The sequence below is a fragment of the Lactuca saligna genome, chromosome 5 (genome assembly GCF_052625555.1).
Source record: "Lactuca saligna cultivar CGN05327 chromosome 5, ASM5262555v1, whole genome shotgun sequence".
In the NCBI taxonomy this organism is placed as follows: domain Eukaryota; kingdom Viridiplantae; phylum Streptophyta; class Magnoliopsida; order Asterales; family Asteraceae; genus Lactuca; species Lactuca saligna.
Window position 1 is genome coordinate 51,081,216 of NC_136421.1, and position 13,529 is coordinate 51,094,744.

At 39.0% G+C, this 13,529-nt stretch overlaps 1 non-coding gene across 1 annotated transcript; it reads left to right on the plus strand.

Moving 5' to 3' along the window:
* The first annotated feature begins 1,400 nt into the window (after positions 1-1,400).
* LOC144999077 (small nucleolar RNA R71) lies at positions 1,401-1,507 on the plus strand. The gene has a single exon (XR_013660602.1). It is a non-coding gene; the product is annotated as a small nucleolar RNA R71 (small nucleolar RNA).
* The last annotated feature ends 12,022 nt before the right edge of the window (positions 1,508-13,529 follow it).

Sequence of the window (13,529 nt, forward strand, 5' to 3'; positions counted from 1 at the left end):
CTAGCAAATCTTCACAAATTCCTCTTGGGAAGGTGACAGTCTTTTTTGCCAAATGAATTGCCATTCAAATTGGCCTTGGCTCTGGGAGGTCTAGCTTCTTAAAGAACGAGTATGGCATAAGGTTCACACTTGCTCCAGAATCAGCTAAGGCATGAATTGTAGCCAAGTTGCCAAATTGGCAAGGTAAAGTTAAGCTCCCCGGATCACCCTTCTTCTTTGGTAACTTGTTTAGCATTGCGGCGGAGCAGTTCTCATTAAGCACTGCCTTCTGATCTTCCTCCATCTTTCTTCTGTTGGTGAGGAGTTCCTTAAGGAACTTAGCATACTTGGGCATTTGCATGACGACTTCAATGAAAGGAATGTTGATTTGAAGAGTTTTAATGTGGTCTAGAAACTTCTGATATTCCTCTTCCTGCTTCTCTTTCTTGGCTCGGGATGGGTATGGCATTGGAGGCTGGTATGGCTTCAAGGGAGGCTTTTCATTCGTTTTAGCAGGGGTACTCGCCGAGTCCATCGGCCCTACTCGGCGAGTAGAACTCTCAGATTGTGAATCTTAGTTTTCTACTTGTTCTTCCGTTCCTTCCTTCTGTGAGTCCCTGGTTGCTTCAATTCGAATGGGGGCCAGGGGAGTGATGATCTTCCCACTTCTTGTTGTGACAATGTTTACTTGTGCGCCTCGTGGGTTGTTCTCGGTTTTGCTAGGAAGCTCACCCGGTGACCTTTGGTTTAGTTGTTGAGCAAGTTGCCCAAGCTGCGTTTCTATGTTGTGGATGGATGCTTGCTGGTTCCTGAGCATTGTTCTTGTTTCTTGGATAGCAGCATCATGGTCACTATGTCTTTTCTCGGAAGCGGCCACAAATTTAGTAAGCATATCTTCCAAGCTTGGCTTCCTCTCTTGCATCGGCTCCTCCTTTTGATAAAAGCCTCTCCCTTTTTGTCTATACTTCTCCTCCTTGGCCTTCTTGTACTCTTCGTAAGGCATCCACTCTTTCTTTTGTTTGCGCCAGTCCTCATCATACCGGTCACCGCTCGAATAACATGCTTGTGCCTTTTTGTTGCCATTCTCATCCAAATCGCAGTCTTTAGTGAGGTGAGGTCCATTGCAGTTTTCACAACCCACCCGTATAGCATGGATAGTTTGATCCATTTTGTCCATTCTCCTATCCATGGTTTTTAACATGGCCATGACCGCGGATAAATCTTCAGTAGCAGCGTACGTGGCTCCCCTCGTGACATCATTCCTAGGGTTGTGGTATTCTCTAGAGTGTTTAGAGAATTCTTCAATCAATTCTTTAATCACCGGGGGTGGCTTCTTTGTAAGTGGGCCTTGTGAGTCTAGCAACTACCAGGTTGTAACATTGACTCCATCATAGAAGATGGAAACTTCTTGCTGGCTGTTTAGATCATCGTGTGGGCAGTTTCTAAGCAGACCTTTGTACCTCTCCCATGCTTCATATAAAGACTCTCCAGCTTGTTGTTCAAAGTTTGCAATGGCCTTCTTCAGTTTGGCTATCTTGGATGGTGGGCAAAAGTGATCAATAAATTCTTCCTTCATTCTGGCCCAAGTAGTGACTGATCCGGGGGGAAGTGACTTGAGCCAGTCTTTAGCAGCACCCTTGAAGGTTACCGGAAGCATACGAAGTAGTTGCGTTTCGCGGGTTACATTTGGAATATTGAAGTAATCAGCAACATCATTTACTTCATCCAAATGTTTGTAGGTATCTTCATGATCTTTCCCATAGAAAGGTATTTCCTTGAGTGAAGCTAGGATATGACCTTTTAGCTCGAAGGTAGCAGTCGCGGGAATTGCGGGTTGCACAAGTCCCGGGCCATGGTCGTCGCGTATCCTCTTCTTCCATTCTCCCATGGGGATTTCATCAATGTTAGCCATAGTGAACGCTAACTCTTCCTCCGATTCGGTTTCTTTCTCGTACGTTGCCTCCTCTTCTTCCTCGGTCTCGTATCCAATATCTTCTTGAATTGGCTCCTCAATTATCAAAGAAGCGCTAGAAGCTCCTGATTTACTGCTCTTCTTTTTCCCAAAAACAGTCTTCAAGTTGGACAATGGTGATTTCTTTGGTGTGCTTGAACTCTCCACGTCCTTCCCTTTGTTTCTTTTCAATGCAGATTCGGGGTCTTCAAACGGGTGTACTCGTGGTGTGTTTGCTCCTCTGGTCATGAAAGTCCTGAAATCAATCAAATAAAAAAAACGTAAAAAGAACAAAAAGATTGTAAAAATAAAGAAAATCTACTGCTGACTAAACTGCTACTCGCCGAGTAGGTGCGATTGCACTTGGCGAGTATCAGTGATATTTCAAAAAAAATTTCTAAGTTTTAAACTAACTAAAACAGATACTAAAACCTAATTACTAGTTACTAAATTGCAATAAATGAACTTTATGCAAGTAAACTCACACAAAGGATCGAAAAAATTAGGAATTAGCTTAATTATTTAGAACCGTTCCCCGACAACGGCGCCAAAAACTTAATGTGTGTAAAACGAACTAGTTTTAAATCCTACTAACTTAAACACAAAGACAAACACACGAAAGGCAGTGTACCTATCGATTAGCAGTTTAGTTCAGGTAAGTAGGGTATCGAACACAGGGAACGGTAAACAATTAAAATAGATGCTAATATTATCTAAATAAAACAAGTATTTGAAAGGGGGTTTTCTCTAGTTTTGCAAGACTAGAAACTTAAACAATTAACTAAAACTTAAACTAAGAAACTAAGAGCTAAGAAAATAAAAATCAACTAAATTCAATAATAAAGAGGACTTCTGTTTAGGTTCGACTCGTTTGTTCCCATGGATGATTTCAATGTATCGGATTAATTCTTCATTGGCTACCGACTAAGCAGTGGCCAGTTGTCTAAATTAACGAATTTCCTAGTTTTTTGATTCGGGTTTAGAAAGACTTGTAATTAGCTAATCAAATTGGTTATTCAATTAACCTCTTGTTGATGGTGTATCACACAAGCTCACACATTAACTTACATATCTTCAAGTTAATTCTAGTTTCACATTCGTTATTCCTAGACATACAACTATGTGGTCACGTAAATCATATGAAATTAGCAACTAAGAGATGTTCATACAAATTAATTACTGATTTATTAACAGAAGAATAGTTATTGTTAACACATAAGGTTTTTTAACAAGCTTAATAAAACATAATCACCAATTAAAATTAATCCTAATCAAATAATCAATCCATATTCACAAAATTGTCTACCCTAAACAGAAGTTATGAGTTTTTAGCTCATGATTACAGCAGAAACAAGCACAAAAACGAAATCAATTGATAAAAACATAGTTCAAACAAGAGATTAGGTAAGATTAAACTTGATTTTGACTTGATTCTCCTTAAAATTGAATGTAGGGTTGATTCCCTTGCTTCCCACGCTCCAACAGCACCTTTAGTCGACAATTGGCCTCCAAGGGTTCATCTATATTCTAGGGTATCGATCTGAAAGTCCCTTTATATAGATTTTCACAAAACAGAGGCTACTCGGCGAGTCCAGTGACCTACTCGGCAAGTCAGCGCGTCCAGAATTGCGAAACTTCTGACCCACTCGGAGAGTAATCGACCCTACTCGCCGAGTACGTTTGGAATCAGCATTTTCTCAAAACACGAAAGTCATCCGAAATTGTGTCTACTTTTCAGAACATTTTGAATCTCGTCAATCGGAGTTATGGTTCATGAGATATGGCCAAAACACTGACGAGGGGTCAAGCTGTCCAGCAACATCCTTCTTTCTTCAAAATCCAATATCCAAGCCTCCAATCGCTAGTTCCGCTTCCTTTTCCTTTCGAGCATGTCTTTGTTGCTGAAAATGAAATATTTAATCTAATTAAGCACCTTTTATTCATTAAATGAGACAAAATCAACATAAAGTATTAAGATCATGCATGAATTTTATAACTAAATATGCCCATATCAAAATACCCCGCACTTGACTTTTGCTTGCCCCCAAGAAAAACTGAATTTTAATACATTAAACTTGATGTGTGTAAATTCAACTAGTTTTATCCCTACTTTTTATTAATAATTTGAGCACACAAAGGCAGTGAACCTGTCTTTAAGTGGTATAGATTGATAAGTGAGGTATCGAACTCAGGGAACGGAAAATTAAACTAATAGCTAATTTTAACTAAAACAAATAATAAAAGTAAAGGGTTTTTCTCTAGTTTTGCAAGACTAGAAACTTAGACAAACTAAATTAACTAATTAACTAAAGCAACAACTATTCACCAAATTTGATAAAGATGTTTCTATTTAGGTTCAACCAATTCACTCCTATGGTTATTTAAGTTTAAGGTAGATTAATTGCTATTGGTTACCAATTATAATAGTTAGGTTCATATTCATTACTCCTAACCCTTAGACAATTAACTAATTTAAGTGTTGATCAAGTGTTTAAACTAATTAATTCCCTAGATTAATTATTTGGATTAAATAAGATTTGTAATGGTTAATTAAGTTATTAATTCAATTAACCTTATGTTGATGGTTTCTCAAACAAGCTCACACATTAATCTTCCTATTTTCTTATTAATCTTAGTTTCATAATCATTACTTCTAAGCATATGGTTTAGCATTCACATACACATATGAGGTTAACAATTAAGTGATGTTCATGCAACCTAATTGCCTTCCAATTAACAGAAAATAGTAGTGATTAATACATAAGGTTCTTTAACAAACTTAATTTAATAAATCACCAATAGACAATTAAGCAAAAATCAATAATTAAAACATAGGAGTTCTTTGGTATTCCCCAAACAGAAACAAAAACGAATTTAGCTCATAATTGCAGTAGAAACAAACATAAAAACAAAGTTTACTAAAGCAAACATGTTCAATTCCTAAGTCTAAGTGGTAGAATTAACCTAATTGCTTGAATTCTTCCAACTATTGAAGCCTAGGGTTCCTTAGCGCCTTCTGAATCTCTTAGTCGCAGTTAATCCTTCAAAAATCGCCAGGGGTCCCTTCCCATGAGATAAGGATTCGTCTTTTATAGATATCCCAAAACAGGGTGTACTCGGCGAGTAACAGAATCAACTCGCCGAGTAGATCCATACTTATCCGTCTTGAATCAGCAGTCGTATTTATCTTCTGGAATATCCTCGTGTACTCACCGAGTAGGGTCGATCTACTCGCCGAGTATATCTCCTTCTTTCACTCTTTAATCTTCAATTGCTTTCCTTTTCTCCTTTTTGCTTCCAAGCATATCTTTTGGACTGAAAACACAATTCACAACATTTTAAGTACCTTTTGTCCATATTATTCGCATAATTAATCAAAAATAACTAAGAATATATGCTAAATAACTAACTAATTATGCACATATCAGATGGATACTAGGATTGATACTGGTGGAGGGGAAGGAGGTGGAGAGTGGACGGAAACTTCTGGTGTAGGGGAGTGAGGCGGAGTAGCACCTTGGCCCGAAGCCTCATCATCAGAGCCTTCGCTCTTAGATTCTGAAGGAAGAGCATTCTTATGTTTAAGAGGGACATACTCTGAATCTGAATCACTTGAGGATTGGAGTATAAGTCTCCTAGAAGGCTTCTTCTGCTTCTTTGGTTGAGGCTGTGTTGGAGCAGCCCTGTCAGTCTTTCGTTTCTTAGGGGTTTGCCCCTTTGATGGTTTGGAAACCTGTGCCTCCTTGTGGGTTTCAGTTTTCTTGCCCTTTTTTGCTGGCTTGTCAGCCTCTTCAATGGAGCGAACCATGGTTGGAGTAAGCTCCCTTGGACCTGAAGATGGAGTTTTCCTGTATTGTTTCAAAAGTTTACTCGCTGTTGAGACACGAGCAAGCATCGCTTCAGGAACAGATCCAATAAAGGAGTATTTGGTGGGATATGTGACAATGATTTTGGTTGTGTGAAAAGTAGTGATGGAGCAGAGAAGAGAATCTGCCATGATTGAAACATGTAGTCGATCCATTGCCCAGTTGGTGATGATTGACCAATATCACCCACATGAGATCTAGAGTGCCTGGATGAAGAGACCAAGCTTTGTACTAATTGCTGCCAGATAATTGTTCCATAATCCAAGTCGATCCCATTGTACAACCCATATAGCACAGTCATAAAAAACTTGCTCGCCCCATTTGAGTCGGCGCTGCATTCAGATAGTCCTTTGAACAACAAAGTAAAAAGGTCATTCCATTGAGGAGGAAGGCAGGACTTCTTGAACTTTGTTATAGTGGTGAGGATTTCAGTATACCCCATCTGATAAAACATGGAAAAAAGTTGACCAGTGATGATTGAATCAGGGTTTACCAGAGTTTGTTCTTGAGAGAGACCAATTAGGGCACAGAAGCAGTGCTTGGAGATAGAGGTCTTCTCGTTGTGGATCTCAAAGTGAATCCTCTCATGAATCTTGTCATAGGAAGCAGTGGAGTAGACAAGAGAAAGACAGGACATTGGAACAATCTCGACTTTGGTCAGAGCATCGACCAAAGGAAAGTAGTTAAGACACTCAACTACATACAACATGTAGGGTTCATAGACAAAGGGGGTGAGATCGATGACCAGGTTTTGTTGAGGTTTGATTGTGAGGAGGGTTTGGTGAACAGAGGTGTCATGAACTGAGGAAGAGTCTGCCATTATTAAAGCTTGGAGAAGATGATGAATAGTAAGAGAAATCGCCGTTGTTCTTTGAGAGAGTTTTGGAAGTGATAAAAGGTTAAAGAGGACCGTTCCAATTCCTTTTATACGTACAAGGAGGAGAGAGGAAATCTGGCTGATATCTTAGATTATTTCAAAAATAGCGCCTGACTTGACGGATGAACAGTTGGCATACTGATGATGATGCAGGAAAGAGAAAGGATGTTTGCTTTTTGCACGCCATTCCATAAAATTCACTTTTTCAAATCTCCATACTGATTTGATAACCGCTGATTCAACTTCCACTTTATCCTAATTGTCACTCCAAAATACATTTGAATTGTCGTTGCCTATTATGCTTTATTAAATAGCCTTAAAAGAACCAAAGTGTGGAAAATTAAAAAATTTCGTGCAAAGGGTATAAAAGATAAAGAAATAAAGCAAACGTTTTGGGATAATCTGTGATGCCTTAAATAGACATAAAACAATGGATTCTGGGCATGAATCATTTCCTTCAAAGTCAAGAGAGATATTAAAGTGCTTGCTTGGTTTCCCATTAAATAACGATCAATGACTTGTTGAGAAGTATTGAAAGGCATCTTTTTGAAGGTTATAAAGGGTGGCTTTTCCTTCAATTCATCATTTCGATACTTGACATAAGACCAAAACTGAATGAAGTACTTGTGAGATCGTTGTGATATGTTGAACAAGTATGTAAGATATCTTTTATAGTGACAAAAGAAATTATAGAAATCTCAAAAACAAAAAATAAAGTGGATCTTTAAGGGAAGAAAAGCCTTGGTTTTAGACAAATTCATAAAAGATCACTCAAAAATAAAAAGAGATTTCAGTAGGTAACAAGTAAGATCTTGAATATGATAATTCACTGTTAATTCATTATTGGTGTTGAATTGTGGGTTTCACTTAGTACATAGTGGCATGAGACTAAGATCATTAACACAAATTTTGTATAACCATAAACCTCCGTGGTAAATGCTGAGAGTCTCAGGGATTATATTGGTGAAACGAAGTATAAAGAAAAAGAGTGACCAAGCAGAAAACTCTAAAGTCAATGTGAGTAGAGTAAGGTAGCTCATGATTAGAGTGAATATTACAGCCTGGATTGGGAAAACATGATTTGTATATATCATGTTATTAAGGCTTCACACAAAATCTTTCGAGGCTTTAGTCAACATACAGCAACATGCTTTTAGGGACGACTAACTAATTGGATAAAATAAAAGAAATATACCTGTTGTAGCTCCACCATCGAGAATTACACTTATACAAAGAAAAATATTAGATAAAAAATAAAAATAAATAAATAAAATAAAATAAAAAATATATTTTTGTATTTTCTGAGAGTTGTTTAATTGAACGAAAGAGAAAAATATTTTTGTATTTTATGAATAAAAAGTAGTATTAAAAAGAGTGTACAAACGAATACAACCAAAATGCCTTGGAAGAAAAAAGAAGCTAATGAGTTCAGAAGGACCGAACTCGAAAAAGACCGAGCATTCGGTTCATTTCGGTTGTTGGTCGAGTCGAACCCGAAATAGACCGAACGTTCGGTTCATTTCGGTTCGCTTTATTTTGCTTCTAACCTTTATTGAAGCGAAGGCGATTTGGGCACTGATTCTGCTTCCATCATTCCTAGGCCTTGTAGGATCTTGTTGAAGCTTGCTTCAAGTAAAGCCTTAGTGAATATATCAGCCAGTTGATCAGTTGTTCTGACGAAATGGATTTCTACATTGCCATCTTCAACGTGATCTTTGATAAAGTGATACCTCAGTGCTATATGCTTGGTCTTCGAGTGTTGCACTGGTTGTGACTGTAAAGTCCAAATAAAGGATCTTACCAGAGATCAGTAGCAAACACAATCACACAAAGAAATAATATAAACGAAAAGAATATAAACCAAGCTTTCACACGTTTTATATCAATAAACGTCTGGTACAACTTGATGAAAAGTCGTGAACACAAAGGCATCAATAACTACAAACGTCTGACTAACCCTCTATTTATAGGGACTACGACCGAGAAGAGTTTACAGCCGTAAACTAACCACAAAACACACTACTAACATACTCCCTACTATTACATTGTAAAGCCTAGACCAAACCACTAATTTGGGCCCTTCAATCTCCCCCTTGGTTTGGACTAGCTCGAAGTTAACCTTTAGTAACTACCATGACGTCCGCTTGCCCCATTGCCCCATTCCACATCCGTTTGTTAAGAATCTCAGCAACCATAGTTGTATACACCTTCGCATCATCTTCAAAAGAATCTTCTGCAACCAAAATCTGAAAGTTGCTTAGGTGATGAATATCCCATTTTCGAAATTGTAACAAATCTCTTCGATCGTAGAGTCGAATGCACCCATTCTTGAGCTTGATGACCGCAACAGAAGTAACTTCATCAAATACCCAACACTCCATAGAACTTAGAGATCCATCTTGATAATGTTGAAGAATAGGGAACTATTTGACCTGCTTGGTTGCAGGCCACATCACGACTTGCAAAGGCTTATCAGTCTTAGGATCAAGGATATCAGAATGCTCTTTTATGACAGACTCAACAATATTCATGGATGGAAACCCTTTCTTGACTTGATCTTCAAGGAAGTGCTTAAACTGAGTATCCTGAGGATTGTTTGATAAATTGGAGAAAGGAGCTCGAGACAATTCAGTCAGATCGACTCTAGTCCATGACTAAAGTCATGACTATCTCTCTAAAGTTCAGAATTGCCACTTTTCCTTAACACTATCCACATCTTGAGAGGATCATGAAATCCTCACAAAGAAATTCATGGCCTATCACCGAAAGTATCTCTGAATCGAACGACTTCAATATCAGTCATTGTAATCGCAGGTTCATCCCAAGAAGCATTCTGATTGGAGTTTCTTTTGAAAAGTAGTTGCCCTTTCTTAGTTGCTTCCTATTGAGCATCGCAAATGGTTGTTGAAACATGTGGAGCTTGAGGAGGCTCATCTTCAGCACGATTAACAGCTCCTAAAGTTTGACCGGTTGGCAGAGAGACTGGGAAAGCTTGAACATGTAGATTAATCTTATATTCATCAGCTGACGTCTGGTATTTATCACCAAAATCTTCTTCAAGTTTCCTTTTCAGCTCAAATTAGCTTGAAATCAATAAATTGAAGTGATCTTGGAGATCGGAAATCTGTTTTGACTTTAGCTCTTTATCCTTAGTAAGATAAGCTACTTGCACACCAAGGTTTGAATTATCAGACTGAAGCTCAGACACTTGAACAGTAAGCTTTGAATTTTCAGCTCAAAGTTTTGACACTTGAATGCCAAGCTCAATGTTTTTCTAACTCAGCACTGATATCTCCTTCTGTAGCCCTGAGATAGTTAGGTTGTCTCCTCCAGAACCACCATCTCCTATAGAAACACCCTTACCATGAGGAGAAGGCATTAAAAATTGCTCCTCAGCCAAATGCATGGCCAATCTCACAGAAGCTTCATCATGATCAGAACGATGAGGAGTAAACCCTGGTGGAATAGAGGAACCACCAACCTCAAAAGTAGAGTTTGGACCCATAGAAAACAGTTTGGCTATGGTGAGACTGGTAGTAGTAGTAGTAGTAGTAGCAGGTGGTACTGGGAGGCTGCTAACGAGTCTTGCAATTACTTTACCCTGCCTCGGATCCCTTCTTTGTCTTTTCAATGGGGGTTGATCAGATTGTGTCGTTGCAAAATCACTCACAAATGGCTCCGAGGTAGGAGGAATAGAAATAGGAGGGGAACATCCCATAACCGTCTCCATTGGAATGGAAACACTTGCCATTTGATCTGAAGTAGGGGTTGCATTATCAAAAACTTCATTTGACTCCCTTGTCTTAGTTGTTGGAAGGACAACATCATCAACATTGTTGACATTAGTGTCAAGATTCTCATTTGACACCAAGTTAGCAGTGCTAGGTAGAGAAGTTGTAATATCATCATGATCAAAACCAGTGAGATCAAGATCATCAAATGAATCATTGTTATCACCTTCAAGATTCGCTTCAAACTCTACATTCATTCCTGAATCATCGCCTTGAGCAAAATTAGACATCTCGCCATGTTCCTCTGCCACATGAGCATCAGGAGTAGGAGTATCTAATTTCTCAGTACTTTCATCCTCAGATACATCAATAAAAATGTTGTTTGGAGATGACTTCTCAGAAGATGCAGGCTCAGAAGATGCCTGGTCATATGAACCATAAGACTCTGTAGGTTCATTCAGTTCGGTGAACTTTCCAAACTTTTCAAGTGGGTATTTTCCTTTAAAAATGACCTTTCCTTCACGATTCTGCTTGATGAGTCCTACAGCGTGAGGACCCAATGATTTCATATCCAAGGTGTCACCTTCTTTTCTCACATCCGGAAATCGAGCCTCGATGAATAACTGAATGAATCTGGGATACAGCAAGAAGGTATCCCAAGTTGAAGCTCGAATGTTGACAACAAACTCATCCAAAATGAATCTCGAAAAATTGAACTTTATTCCTGCAGCGAGTGAGACAATAGCACCGGTATTCCTTTGAGAGATCTCATCTGACCAGGCATATGACAATAGCACCGGTATTCCTTGAAATGCAGCTAACAAACAGATGTGCTAAAAATATCCAGTATCGATGCAAAAGCATCTTTAGCATTAGAGGTGAAGTGCCTTCATAACTCATTCTCCTCAGAATTCTTTGAGTGTCTTCAATTCAAATCTCCGTGGGGTAATTAGGTTGTGTAACATTCGGAATTTCAGGTATTATATTTATTCTTTTTATTTTGAGTTTTGAGGAAGAACTCGGCGAGTTGGTGCGTAGACTCGCCGAGTAGAGACGCGATTTCTCATCCGGATTAATGACCGGACTCGACGAGTCGCATTGGTGGACTCGGCGAGTCCGTGCTGTTTAATGAAACCCTAATTTATCGGGTTTGGGGCCTATTTAAAGGGCCTCATGGCCGTTATTTGTGCTCACCAGCCCCCAAAGCGAAACCCTAGTGCATTTGAGAGTTTGGAGTGAGAGAAGGAGCCATTATCAACCTTGGAGGTGTTGTCTAGCAAGGGAAATGAAGCTTTAGCCAAGAGGAAGCAAGAGGATTAACTTCCTGAAGATCTAAGGTCCAGAACATCACATTTGAGGTACCATTTTCGAACCCTTTTCTGTTGAGGTGATGTTCATGTTGATTTAGGGTTTATTGAGCCCTTTTGTGGCTAGATCTAGTGCCCATTTGGTCCCTTAAGCAAGTTAGGTTCTGGATCTGGACCCTTGGAGGTCCAAAGTGTCCTTTTGTCCAAGCTTTTTATGAATCCATGGAGGTTTTGGTTTGGGGTCTTTGTGCTTGAGGTCAAAACACCATTTATGAGTCATTAGATGTGATATGAGCGCAAAGACATGAACTTTACGTGATAAATAAGCTTGGAAGGACTGGATTTATGAGTTATTGGAACAGATCTAACCTCATAAGGTTGTTTGGGGTTGTGCATGGAATGCACTTGCCGAGTCCATTGGCAGACTCTACGAGTTGGTGTGGGTTGTTCATAGATTTCGAACCAGGGGTTGAGTAACCGAGTTGGGTGAGTGACTCGGTGAGTCGGAAGGGACTCAGAGGAATTGGGTCCTCGTAGGGACTCGGCGAGTCCACGCCAGACTCGGCGAGTTGGGTTGGCTATTGACCATTGACCAGAGTTGACTGGTGTTGACTTGATAGAGTTAGTCAACCTTAATTAGGAAAGTGTTAATTAGAGATGTATTATGTTATAGGAGGACTATAGCTCGGGAGATCGAGAACTAGTGATTTCAGGGATTTACGAGTTACCGAGATACGCGAGGTGAGTCTTCTCACTATACTTTACCTTGAGTAGGTAAATAGAGTTATGTGATACAGTGCTTTATATATATATATATATATATATATATATATATATATATATATATATATATATATATATATATATATATATATATATTGTTTGTTGTACTACATTCTTCTATGTGATTTATGCTGTGCATGCTTGCAGAGTTAGAACTTGAGGGTTCATAGAGTTTCAGTGCACGGACCCACAGAGTTATAGCCTAGAGTGGCTAATATGTGTTATATGTGGTATTTTGGGGAACTCACTAAGCTTTGTGTTTACAGTGTTTTGTGTTATGTGTTTCAGGTACTAGTGAGGATCGCGGGAAGGCGCTGGCTTGATCAGTACACACACGGAATTTTTATGATACGAGATCTTGGGATATTGTTATATGTTATACATTGAGTTTCAAACAATGATGTTTTTATGATTTACAAATGAATTACGTTTTTATAAATGTGAAAAATTGTTTTGGAAATTTACGGTGTTACAAGTTGGTATTAGAGCCTTGGTTTGAGGGATTCGGGTACACCTTCGGGAGTATTTGAACTCAAACTGAGGATTTGGAAAATATTTTCAAATGAGAACCAAAATTTTCTAAAAGAAGTAAAAGATTTTTAGGGAAACACAGAGCAGAAACGTGTGTACGATCAGTCAGCGCCCGAACGGTGATTTCCCAAAATACCCTTATGTTACATATTTATGAGATTGATATGATGTATTCTCTTGCTAGAGTGGGCTAGGTATTCCTATTAGGACTAGAGTGCCCTGATTTGTGATGCCTTAGCCTAGGGAGAGGTGAGTTGCTATGAGATGCTTGAGAGTGAATAGGTAGCAGCGAGGAGCTTATGAGAGATCTGTTAGAGAATGGATTATGCATAGTAGAGTACTTGGGATTTGGGATCCGAAGAGGAGGACTTGGGGTGTATACTGATATGGTGCGGACAATAGTATTGGGCCCGTACTACTGAAAACACCGGGTCGGTGTATAGTCCAAGTAAGAATCTTGGGATGCCAGGGATCAAGGAGGGATGAGTTATCGAGTGCGAGTAT